The following is a 13,244-nucleotide window of genomic DNA, read 5'->3' as shown; positions in this document are numbered from 1 at the left end:
TTCCCCACACTTAATTCATAAGCATTTTCACTAGTCTAAGCTAACCAAGGATTCAAATTAAGGACATTATTATTTTTCGCTTAGAGTTAATGATGTGCTAAAGTAAAGAATAAAGGGGTATAATAGGCTCAACATTGGTTTGCAAGGGATAATGAAAGGTAAGGCCATATGGGTATGTAAGATCAGTGAAACAAAGCCTCAATCATATAAGTGTATGCATACATTAAACAATGGAAATATAGAATCAAGCAAGATAAAGATCACAATTTTAGAGAGAAAAACACACACCAAAATTAAAATATTGGTTGATAAAATGCAACCAATCAAATAGGCTCAAAATCTACTGGTTTTGTGTGTTCAAGCTTTAAACCATGTTCCAAAATAAAATTTCTTCATACAAGTTATTCAAAAAGTTTTTAATTTAAATTAGTGAAATACTATAAAAAGTTTCTTGAAAAAGAAAATATTACTTCAACCAAGTGGTAAAATATGCACAAATAAAATAGACATGCAATCAAACATGCAAATGCAACAATGAAAAACAAAGATTGGTGTTAAGAAGGAACTAACTGACCCGCGGAGATCGGTATCGACCTCCCCACACTTAAAGATTGCACCTTCTTCGATGTATGCTGAGATGTACAGGTGAGCGGGTGACTCCGCAGCTTGTGCTCTTTGTGTTCCTTTCCTTGCCAGTGGTATAAGAGTAGCGTTCTCTTTACCTTTCTTGGTGGCCATCCTGAAAGGAAACGAGAAAAGACATTAGCATTCAAGGTTTATAGCAAGGAGAAGAATAGGAAAGGTGGTAATCAATGCACAGGTATGGATAATGATGTGAACACATAGTCATGACTACATGTGGCAAATCAACAGTGAAAATATAGCAAGTGCATGTGAGGAAAATTGAATGCAAGGTGTTTATTGGCATGCCGGCAAAGGGCATGAGAAGCATAGGTCAAGCATTCAATGTCCAAATTAGATTACCAAGTCGCTCAAATTAATAGGATGTTTGTAAAAATAATTATATCTAAAAATAGAAAAGGGGTTTTGTGAAAAAATGGCATATAGAGTAGTAGATTTAGAAGAAATCTAAAAATAGTGCAAAATGCCATATGGGCGTTTTCACAAACACATAGCATGCATGTTAAATAAGGTATGGAAAGTATTAATTAGAACATGCAATTAACCTTTATAATAATATGTAATTGTTTAAAAAAATCCCAAACAATCCATAAGAAACATAAAAATAATGACCCAAATAAAATTCCAACACCAATGAAAATAATGCAATGAATGAAAGTATGCAAATAAATGAAATAAAATGAAAGAAAAGAAGAATGAGAAGTGAAAGAAAGGAAGAAGAGGTAAGTAAGAAGGAAAGAAGAAAGAAGAAAAGATAGAAGAAATTAGGATTGGGGAAGAAAAGATAAGATATTTGGCAAATTAGGATAAGCTGTGCGGCGCAAGCGACGCGGATGCGTGGGGCACGCGGTCGCACGACTTGCGCTATAAGTTTATCTACGCGGTCGCGTCGGTCACGCGGTCGTGTGACTCAATTTATGCTATTAGCGCGAGGGCAGCCTCGCGCTCGCACAACTCTCTGTTCAAAATCTTATTTTGTCAAATTTTGGGTGACGCGATCGCGTGGGTGACGCGATTGCGCGAGTGGGCTTTGGAAGAACATGACGCGGCCGCGTGAGGCACACGGTCGTGTGAGATGGACTGCGCGTCCAGCGCCAGTCCAGCACAACTTTCGGCTGTGCACCATTATTACGTCGAAATCCAGGGCACGCGGCCGCGCGGGTGACGCGGTCGCATGGGAGACCAAAGTTCCCACATGACGCGGTCGCATGAGCGACGCGGTCACGTGGAGCTATTTGTGCCAAAGGCACGCCTCCAGCCACGCTCTCGCATGACTCTCTGTTCGATTTATTTTCTTCCCTAGTGCACTAATGACACTGACGCGTCAGCGACGCTACCGCGTCGTGTGCGTGCTTTTTTTTTATGCAGATATGTGATTATGCGGTATGTAGAATGCAAAATGATATGAATGTTATGAGTAATTCCAGGTTCAATGAAAAATAAAAGAAAACTTGAAAACAATTAAAACTAAATAAAAATGAAAAAGGAACGATCATACCATGGTGGGTTGTCTCCCACCTAGCACTTTTAGTTAAAGTCCTTAAGTTGGACATTTGATGAGCTTCCTGTCATGGTGGCTTATGCTTGTACTGATCTAGGAATCTCCACCAATGTTTGTATCTCCAGTAACCTCTGGGGTCCCAGACTAAGCACGTAAAGCCCTTACTAAGCTTCAAACAGATTCTTAGGCTCTCGGGGTGACAAATGTCAGAACAGATTCCACGATCCCAAACCTTACCTTTACACCCGTTTTTGTCTTGATCTGCATTTTTCCAGCCGGGTGAAAGGTGATCTGAATTCTCACTGCAGCGACCGAACAGCTTCCTAGACCCATTCAGTTGAGCTCTATACCAACCTTTGCGTTTAAACTTAAAGCGTCCAACCATAATGAACCTTGCAGGATAATTCTTACCACTAGCCATCTTCCTCTTACTCTTAATGTCACAAAGAGCTCTAAGTTGACCATCCATCTCCAGTAGCCCATATTCAAGTGGAATTAGAAAGCTAAGGGATATGAATTTTACCCACTTGAATGTTGTGAAGGATGATGGAAACTTAGGGGGAGGTATTTTTAATGAAATTGCAAGCTCCACTCCCTTGTGCTCTTTTCGGATAACTACCACCTCTTTGCAAGCTTCTTCGATTTCAACCTCTTCCTCTTGGTGGCTCTCTTCCAATTCCATCTCCTCTTCATTGCTTTCCAAGGGCATGGGAGGTTGTCCTTCTTCTTCTTGAATCTCCATCACTTGAGCAACCTCTTTCAAGTCTTCAACTGTGATATGTCTTGGAGGTTGTACACCCTCCTCAGCATCAATTTCAACCGTCTTGGAAGGAGGCTCGATGTCTTGACTTTCCCATGGAGGTTCAGTATCTCCTAAGTCTTCAACTATTTCTTCCTCTGCAACTATTATGGCTTCCTCCACTTGTTCCAATACAAAGCCATGTTCCTCATTGTCCACCGAAGTTTCTAGTGTCTCCTCCATGCTTTGCTCTTCTTCTGATTCTCCACATGTAGCCATGGGAGTTCTTTGAGTGCTCAGATATTGGGAAGCTATTATATTTATAAACTCGCCTAAGGTGGCCGCGAAATTTAGCACACTTGTATTCATCCTTTCTTTCCTTTCTAAAGAACTTTGAAGAAAAACACGAAGTCTGTCATCCATTGGAGGTTGGGGTGGATAAGAGGATTCTTTGGTTGGGAGAGAGGGTTCATAATAGGAAGATGGTTCATCTTGATAATTATATGGAGATGGGGAATATTGAGGTGGTGGTTTATGAGAGTAGTTGTGTTGGAAAGGTGGTGGTTCTGTATATGGTTCATTTGGCTCATAAGGTGGTTGGTATGCTGGATAAGGGTTAGGGTCGTATGGAGGTGAATGGTGGAAAGGGGCTTGTGAGTTTGGTGGTCCAAAGTTATGTTGAGGAGATGGTTCATAAGCATATGGCGGGACTTGTTGGTAACTACAAGGGGGTCCGCCATAGTCATCATTTTGGTATGCATCACAGAATGGTTGTTGGTTGTAGTGCATTGGAGGGGGTTGTTGCCAAGAGGGTTGATCAAATCCTTGTGGCTCCTCCCATCTTTGATTCTTCAAACCTTGATGCCTGTTGTCATTATAATCTCCTCTTCCTGCAACATAATTATAACCAGACTCATAGCCAAAGGGGTGAGAGTTCATAGTAGTAAGAGAAAATGAAAACAAAAATTAATAAAAAGAAAATATTTTGAAAAGGATATAATTTTTGAAAAAGATAGGAAAATATTTTTGAAAAGGATATGATTTTTGAAAAAGATAAGATAAGAAAAAAAAATTTAAAATAAAAATCTGAAATTTTTTTTTTTGAAAAATATTTACAATAACCAATAATAAGGCACACGTTTGCAATTTCCCGGCAATGGCACCATTTTGACGTTAGGATTTTTGCGAGTAAAGAATTTCATAAAAACAGTCGCGTTGCAGATATAGTCTTTAAACCGACAGAAATCCCTTCGTACAAACGTTTTGGTTGTCACAAGTAACAAACCCCTAAATAAATTGATAACCGAAGTATTTAAACCTCGGGTCATCTTCTCAAGGAATTGCAAGGAAGTGTGTTCTTATTATTGGTTATGAGTTTGTAAATTGGGGTTTTGGAAGTAAGGGGGCAGTATGTTGCACAAAAAATAATAAGAAAAATAAATAAATAACTATAAAATAAACTCTTGGCAAGGTATGGGAACTAGAAGTCCTATCCTGGTTATCCTTATCAATTGTAATGAGAATTGGATTTTTCTCCCACTTTTTTTAACCTCTAACTATGAAGGTAAGTTAAGTGGATGAATTCCAATTTTCAATTAACAATGAGTTTGATAACTCAAGAGTCACCAATTATTTAACCAAGGGCAAAAAGGAAAACTATCTACTCGAATGAAAATAATTTGGATAAGTACCAACAACATAAATTAAAGAAAGCAATCATAGATCTGAAATATCTCAAATAACATTAATTTAAAAGAGTAATCTGTAACATGGAAGAGTTCATAAATTAAATTGGGATAAATAAAAATAAAGAACCTGGGATTGAGAGTCACTCCTAAAACTAAGAGAAGTCCTAAATCCTAATCCTAAGAGAGAGAGGAGAGAACCTCTCTCACTAAAAACTACATCTAAAAATATGAAAAGTGAATTATTGGAGCATGATTATGAATGGATGCATTCCCCCACTTTATAGCCTCTAATCTATGTTCTCTGGGCCAAAAACTGGGTCAGAAACAGCCCAGAAGTCACTTCCAGCGCTTTTTGGTCCGTACAGGTCGCGGAAAAGTGACGCGGCCACGCGGGTTGCATTCCTGCCAGGTCACGCGTTCGCGTCGCCTGGCGTCGGGGCAGCTATGGCAAATTATATATCAAATCGAAGCCCTGGACGTTAGCTTTTCAACGCAACTAGAACCGTGTCGTTTGGACCTCTGTAGCTAAAGTTATAGCCGTTTGAGTGCAAAGAGGTCAGACTGGACAACTTAGCAATTTCTCCAACTTATTGTATTCCTTCCACTTTTGCATGCTTCCTTTCCATCCTCTGAGCCATTCCTGCCTTGTAATCTCTGAAAATACTTAACACACATATCAAGGCATCTAATGGTAATAAGAGATTATTAATAATAAGCAAATATAAGTCCAAAGAAGCATGTTTTCAATCAAAGCACAAAATCAGGAAGGAAAATATAAAACATGCAAATAGTATGAATAAGGGGGTAAAGAGTTAATAAAAAAACCACTCAATTGAGCACAAGATAAACCATAAAATAGTGGTTTATCACCGGACACCAGTGAGGGTGTTGGATGTTGGATGTGAATTATGATTATGATTATGAATAACTCGAGTTGGGGATACACGACAGAGGGACAGTCCAATGGTTAGCTACTAGGACTTGTCGGGTTGGCTTTATAACCGACAGATGATATCATCATCCACTAGGACAGGCATTCATCATTTTCATCTATATAACATTGTTTGGGTGTGCATATTGTGGTTTTCCTATGTGATTAATTGTGTTTAATTGCTAATTGCTTTACTTGATGTAACTGCTTGTTTGTGCTTTAGCCTCCTACGTGTGTTTTCGACTGAAACTCTATTGGATTATGGTGGATTGGTTGCTGTTTGGATTTTTTGGGCCTAGGGCCGTGGTTGATTATGAGATGGGCTGATGGTTGGTTTTGGTTTTGTGTTTCTGGTTTAGAAAAGTATGAAAAACTAATCTGGTTCAACATAGATAAACCTTTTGAAAGACTTTAGAATTTTCAGAAAATGAACAATTTTCTCTTTCAGAAAAACTTTTAGATTCTTTTTATAAAGTAAGTCCTGCTTTTGAAAAGGTGCATAAGGCGGTTATTAATCACTGTAACGATTTTATCTCACGTATCCTGTTATCGTAATTCTGCAACCCTATAGTGAGAACCCTTTCGAGGATGATGTTCTCACTCCCCTATAGATCTTCTCTTTTTCAGGTTACAGACAACGAGGTTCAAAAGATATTATTTCTTTTCTGTTAGATGATACTTTTGTATTGTTTTAGTATTTATGTTTCCCTTGCCTTTAATTTTGCAAGTTTTGTAAGAGGGATAGGATTTTGATATGAGATGCTTATAAATTAATATGTATGTATATGTATATATATAAGTATTTCCTGTCAGTATTGTAATTTATATTGTAAGTATGAATGTATGTTTTTGAAAGATTCGGTTAAAGTCTTAAACAGGCTCATATTTTAGTATTAAATATTACAAGAGTCGTCGTAATACTCGAGCTATCAGAGTGGCGTAGTTGGAAGCGTGAAATTTTGATAGTTAGGACGTTACATTATGATATCAGAGCGGTATTTCCTGTAGAGTATGAGGAATAGACCGACTATGCTTCAATTGCATACTCTGAGCGTTTGTCATGTAATAGGTCTTGTTCGGATAACAAGAATTAGAGCTTTATGCACATGACAGTCTATTGATTAATGCCATTAGACTTGTGTTGCATAATTCCTGATATTAAATTTGGCCGGCTTAATACTAGTGAATTATGTAAATGAAAACACTAATGGGTTATCATAAATGATATACGAGTTTTGGGTAAAGCAAATCGCGGGTTTTGGGAACGTTAGAAACTATTTCTCGAGGTTATTCAGTTATGTGTCTTGAATTCTGTTCGAGTCAATTTGTTCTCTCAAAACCTAACTTGAAGTTCTTGTTTGCTGGTCCTTTTGAGAAGTAGTTTAATTTTTCAACCATGTTCCTCTATTCATTTGCATTCTTGTTTGATCCTAATTGTATATGATTGTTTGAAATTCTTTTTGTATCTACCTTTCTCTGTCTAAATTATTTTTCTTGATTCATGTATTCTTTGAGATGGCTTTGAACTTGTCTTGATACGTTGTGCCTTTTAATTCCTTATTCCGAGTCCATTCTTAAAGGAATTGAGTCATTTTTTCTCTTATTTGACAGTAATTACAACCAACTTTGAATTTTTTATAAAACTGTTGTTGATTTGATATACACTCATCTATATAAAACTTTGAAAATTTCTTATACAGTTTAACAACTGTTTATTTCTAATACTTCGCCTGTACTTTTACTGGTTTACGGAATTATACTTACATTAAATAGAATTTGACTTTCTAATAATTTTACTACAGTTCTAATGCATATCTTTATTTGATTATTGATTTGGTATTTTTCAAAATTTTGAAAAGAAAAGATTTTTCACTTTCATCCCGGTTGATTTTTTTTTGATAAACTTCACTTAATTTATTTTGATTTGAGTTTGGTTTAGCATACTACATTGTTTAAGCCATTGATGTTCTTTTGAAAATGTTGGACTCATAGCTTTCTTCTTATGAATGAACTCGTTCTTTCTTAAACTTTAAATCTTTATGAATGTCATACTTGATTCTGTTCTTAAATATTTTTCTACCTCTTGTAAGCATTATCATCAATCTCAGCTTCCCTTCTCTTGTGAATCCCATCCTCATATGAGTCAGCTCGATTTGTTTTAATTTTGTGCATCGTTTGTCCTCCCATTGTTTTTGCTAGAGTTCTTGGTCATAGACTCTTTCTCGAAAATTGCTATTGATGAGTTGATTTCCTTTTTAAGTACATCCTAATTTTCTTGAATATCCTTTTGAGATGGTAATTTCAAGTATACTTTTGGAGTCTTGTTTTGAATTTTATAAAGAAGTTTGAATTCTCTTTGAAGAAGTTCTAAATTGAATTTATTTTTCAGTTGTTTGATTGTAATTGAAACCATTGTTTAATTTTTACAAAGTTGATTTGAAGTTGGCAAGCGCCATTCTAATGAAGTTTCCAAAAGCTTCCTTATCTAGTAGAAACCAGCCTGTTTGTAGTGCACTACTTATTTCCTTTACCAACTTATAAGCAAATTTTTACCTCGGATTTTCTTTTCTAAATAGAGCTTAACTTCCTCTTTCGTCCTTGCTATAATTTTATACTCGCTTGTTTGAATATGAACTTTGAGAATTTTTGAACAAGCATTTGGTTTTCTTCCGAGTTTTATGAATTACTTTTGATTAAGTTGTGCATCTAACTATCTTTCTAAAATATTTGAGGAAAGATTTTATAAAATAAAAAAGTTTGAATATTTGATATTTATAATTAATTATCAATATATTTGAGTATATTTCTGTTATTATAATTGTTATTATTATTAAGGTGGATTTATTTTAACTAAGAGTTTAATATTTATACAATTGTCTCTTGTAGGGTTATAGATGCTCTATTTACCACTGAGTTCTAAAACTCACTATGTTGTCCCTTTTTTTCTGATATAGGTGTTGATACTAACCCCGCTTCAACAATTTTGTTCTAATTTTTCTTGAGTTGGTAAGCCTTTTATTATTCAAGGGCTTGATGTTTTATGTAAATAGCTTGAAAGCTATTTAGACTTGTTAAACTGCTCCATGTGATATAGGCAGAATCTGACCCTAGTGACTTGAAGTAGGTGATTTTGTAAATATTCTAGTAGTTAAAACTAATAGACTATGCTTGCTGTAAATATTAAAGTTGAATTTTCTGTAAATATGCTAAATTTATATTAAATATAATGCCTGAACATGTGTTACCTTTTAGTATTATTAGAAATTCTATTTGTTTCTATTATTTGTAATATTGATTTTTTAGGCTTGTTGAGAAGAATTTCTCCTAAGCATCAATCATGGCTGGATTGGATCTTGACAATAGAAGAACTTATAAGGGGCATGTAACACCCTAATTACCATAAGCCTTATCTCACGTCGTAAAGCAAAGGTTAATCAAAGGTTATGACAATTCTAAAGCTTATACATATTTATATATATAGAAAGGAATAATAATTCTAGAAGCCCGATGAAGGAGTAAGCTCAGAAATAGAGCTTGAAAAATGCAAATCGTTCACACGAAGATACAAACTTAAAGCACAAGGTATAGATATAATATAATAAAATATAAGAGTATATTAGTATAAAGATCTAGCCACAGCTCGCGGAGTTTATGCTGGCTAGCCATATACAGACAATACAGAATTCAAAAAGTTAAAACAGCTTATACAAAATAATCTCTCTCAAAGTAAGCCTCTAAGGCAAAAGTAAATACAAAAGTGAGAGAAGCTAAACAAAATAATCAAAAGACTTCAAAACATAGTGAAGATCTTCCACTCTATCACTGATTAACTACTATTTTATGGTTTATATTGTGTTTTATTGAGTGCTTTTATTAAGCTTTTCACCCACTTATTCATATGATTTGCATGTATTTACAATTGCTTCCTAAAAATATCCTATGATTAATAACTTGCTTCCTAAGGACCTTTTTGTTGTATATTTTTATCGTCCTTCGTACCATTCGATGCCGTGATCTGTATGTTAAGTGTTTCAGGCTTCATAAGGCAGGAATGGCGCAAGGAATGAAGAGGAAGCATGCAAAAATGAAAGGAATACAAGGAACTAAGGAGATGACCAGCGAGAAGTCACGCGGTCACATGGCTCACGCGACCGCACGAAATAGAAGGAATTACGGTGACGCGCTCGCGTGCCTGACGCGACCGCGCAGATTGGAAGCTGCACGAACGACACGAAAGCATGGACGACGCGCACGCGTGGTACGAGAAATGCTGAGTGACGCGAACGCGTGGACGACGCGGACGCATGACGAGCGCGATCTGCTGAACTACAAAAGTCGCTGGCACAGATTCTGGGCCGCATTTCAACCCAGTTTTGGCCCAGAAACACAGATTAAAGTCCAGGAACATGCAAAGACTCAAGAAATCAATTCATATCATATCATAATTCAATTTTAGGTTTTAGATGTAGTTTTTAGAGAGAGAGGTTCTCTCCTCTCTCTTAGGATTTAGTATTAGGATTAGGATTAGGATTTCAACTTCTTCATCACAGGTTCAATGTTCCTTTAATTTATTTTCTACGTTTATTTATTACTTTGGTTGATTATTTGATGTTGCCAATTTGGCTTATGGATTTCTATGTTCAATCTAACTTTCTATTTAATATAATTCGAGGTATTTCAGATTTATGATTGCTTTCCTTTATTTATATAGATAATTTAGATTTTCTACCTTTTGGCTATGGTTGATTAATTGGTGACTCTTGAGTTATCAAATTCATTGTTGACTGAAAATTGGAATTCTTCAAGAATTAATTCGAGTTCCAATAACTCTAGCCTTTCCCAAGGAAAGACTAGGATATGAGGAATCAAAATTAATTCATCTACTTGACTTATCTTCATAGTTAGAAGTTGACTTAGTGGGAGAAAAATCCAATTCTCATCACAATTGATAAGGATAACCGGGATAGGACCTCCAGTTCTCATACCTTGCCAAAAGCTTTATTAGTTATTATTTTAACGACTTGTTATTCTACATTACTTGTTCAACCTTTTTCAATACCCCAAAATATACTTTTCCATAATCAATAATAAATCATACTTCCCTGCAATTCCTTGAGAAGATGACCCGAGGTTTAAATATTCGGTTATCAATTTATTTAGGGGTTTGTTACTTGTGACAACCAAAACCTTTGTACGAAGGGATTTTCTGTTGGTTTAGAATCTATACTCACAACGTGACTATATTTTATAAAATTCTTTACTAGCAAAAATCCTAACGTCAAAATGGCGCCGTTGCCGGGGAATTGCAAACATGTGCCTTATTATTGGTTATTGTAAATATTTTTCAAAAAACAATATCTTATCTTATTTTTTTTTCAAAAATTAAATCTTTTTTTCAAAATATTTTCTTTTTATTAATTTTTGTTTTTATTTTCTCTTACTACCATGAACTCTCACCCCTTTGGCTATGAGTCTGGTTACAACTATGTTGCAGGAAGAGGAAGCTATAACAAGAATATGGATCAAGGTCAAAGCAATCAAAGATGGACGGAGCCAAGAGGATCTGATCAACCCTTAGGCGACAACATCTTCCAAGATATCATGGACAAAGACCATTCTATAATGCATACCAAGCTGATAAATATGGTGGACCCCCTTGTAGTTACCAACAACCCCCATTATATGCCAATGAACCACCTCCTCAACATAGCTTTGAACCACCACACTCACAAGCCCCTTTCCACCATTTACCTCCATATGACCCCAATCCTTATACACCACACCAACCATCACCAAATGAACCATACACAGAACCACCACCTCAATATACACCATCTCCTTATCATTATCAAGATGAACCACCTTTCTACCATGAACCCTTTCTCCCAATAAATGAACCCTCCTATCCACCCCAAACCTCCATGGAAAAAGCATTTGCCGATCTAAACTCTACTATACAAGCTCTCGCCACCTAAATCGGACCACCAAATACCTTCAACAATCAACCCTCAAGCTCTAGTGCACTTCCTTTTCAACCACAGAATGATCTCTCCATCCCATCGCCACCATCCATGAAAGAGCACCCACATCCATCAATCCAAGAGCAAGATGATCCCAATTATGCTATTGATATGGAACAAGAGAGAGAGGATCATCTTCACGAATCCATACTTCATAAGGAGCTAGAGGAGGCACTAAAGATGAAGGTAGAAGAGACCCTTGAAGATGAAGGAGCAATTGAAGGGAGTTGTCATGAAAAGGTAATCATCAAGGAGGAAAAAGAGTCAAGGGATCATTTCTAGGAAACAGTGGATCAATTTCACGCAACCCTTCATCAATTGAATCAAGCGATAAATCAATTAGCTTCCCGACGTTCGGACACTCAAGGAACCCCCATGGCTTCATGTGGACAATCTAATGAATAACGTAGCATGAAGGAAACATTAGAAACTCCGGTGGACAGTAAGGAGCATGAATTTGTACTGGAACAAGTGGAGGAAGCCAGAATTATTGAAGAAGAAGAAGAAGTGGTTGAAGACTTAGGAGATGCTGAACCTCCATTGGAAAGTCCATTCATAAAGCCTCCTTCCAAGATGCTTGAAATTAATGTTGAGGAGGATGTACAACCTCCAAGGCATATCATGGTTGAAGACTTGGAAGAGGTTGATCAAGAGATGGAGTTTAAAAAAGAAGAAGCATAACCTCCCATGCCCTTGGTAAACAATGAAGAAGAGGTTGAATTGGAAGAAAACCACCAAGAGGAAGAGGTTAAAATTGAAGAAGCTTACAAAGAGGTGGAAGTTGTCAGAGAAGAGTACAAGGGAGTGGAGCTTGCAAATTCATTAGAAATATCTCTCCCAAGACCATTACCGTCCAACACAACATTCAAGTGGGTAAAATTCCTATCCTTATCCTTTACTTTCCCACTTGAATATGGGCTACTAGAGACGGATGGTTAGCTTAGAGCTCTTTTTGGCATTAAGAGTAAGCGGAAGATGGTCAGTGGTAAGAATTATCCTGCAAGGTTCATTATGGTTGGAAGCTTTAAGTTTAAACGCAAAGGTTGGTGTATAGCTCAACTGAATGGGTCTAAGAAGTTGTTTTGCCGCTTTAGTGAGAATTCAGACTACTTGCCACCCGGATGGAATCATGAGAATCAACTTGAAGATGGGTGTAGAAACAAGAGTTGGGATCCAGGAATATATGAGGATCAATTTTGGGAGCTCAAAGCTTGTGAAGAACTCCATCAAAGCTTGAGGAATTTACTTAGTATGGATAGAGCTTATTGGAAGACCAAGCATTGGTGGAAGTTTCAATATGAGTTCAAGCATAAGTCACCATGACAAAGAGCTTGCCAAATGTCCAACTTAAGGACTTTAACTAAAAGTGCTAGGTGGGAGACAACCCACTGATGAGCGGATAATTTATACACTTTTTGACATTGTTTTTAGGTAGTTTTTAGTATAATCTAGCTACTTTTAGGGATGTTTTCATTAGTTTTTATGCTAAATTCACATTTCTGGACTTTACTATGAGTTTGTGTGTTTCTCTGTGATTTTAGGTAATTTCTGGCTGAAATTGAGGGACCTGAGCAAAACTCTGATAAAAGGCTGACAAAGGACTGCTGATGCTATTGGATTCTGACCTCCCTGCACTCGAAATGGATTTTCTAGAGCTACAGAACTTTAAATGGCACGCTCTCAACGGCGTTGGAAAGTGGACATCCAGAGCTTTTCTGCAATA

Source organism: Arachis hypogaea, chromosome 9 (genome assembly GCF_003086295.3).
Source record: "Arachis hypogaea cultivar Tifrunner chromosome 9, arahy.Tifrunner.gnm2.J5K5, whole genome shotgun sequence".
Taxonomy (NCBI): Eukaryota; Viridiplantae; Streptophyta; class Magnoliopsida; order Fabales; family Fabaceae; genus Arachis; species Arachis hypogaea.
This window is presented reverse-complemented; position numbering follows the sequence as displayed.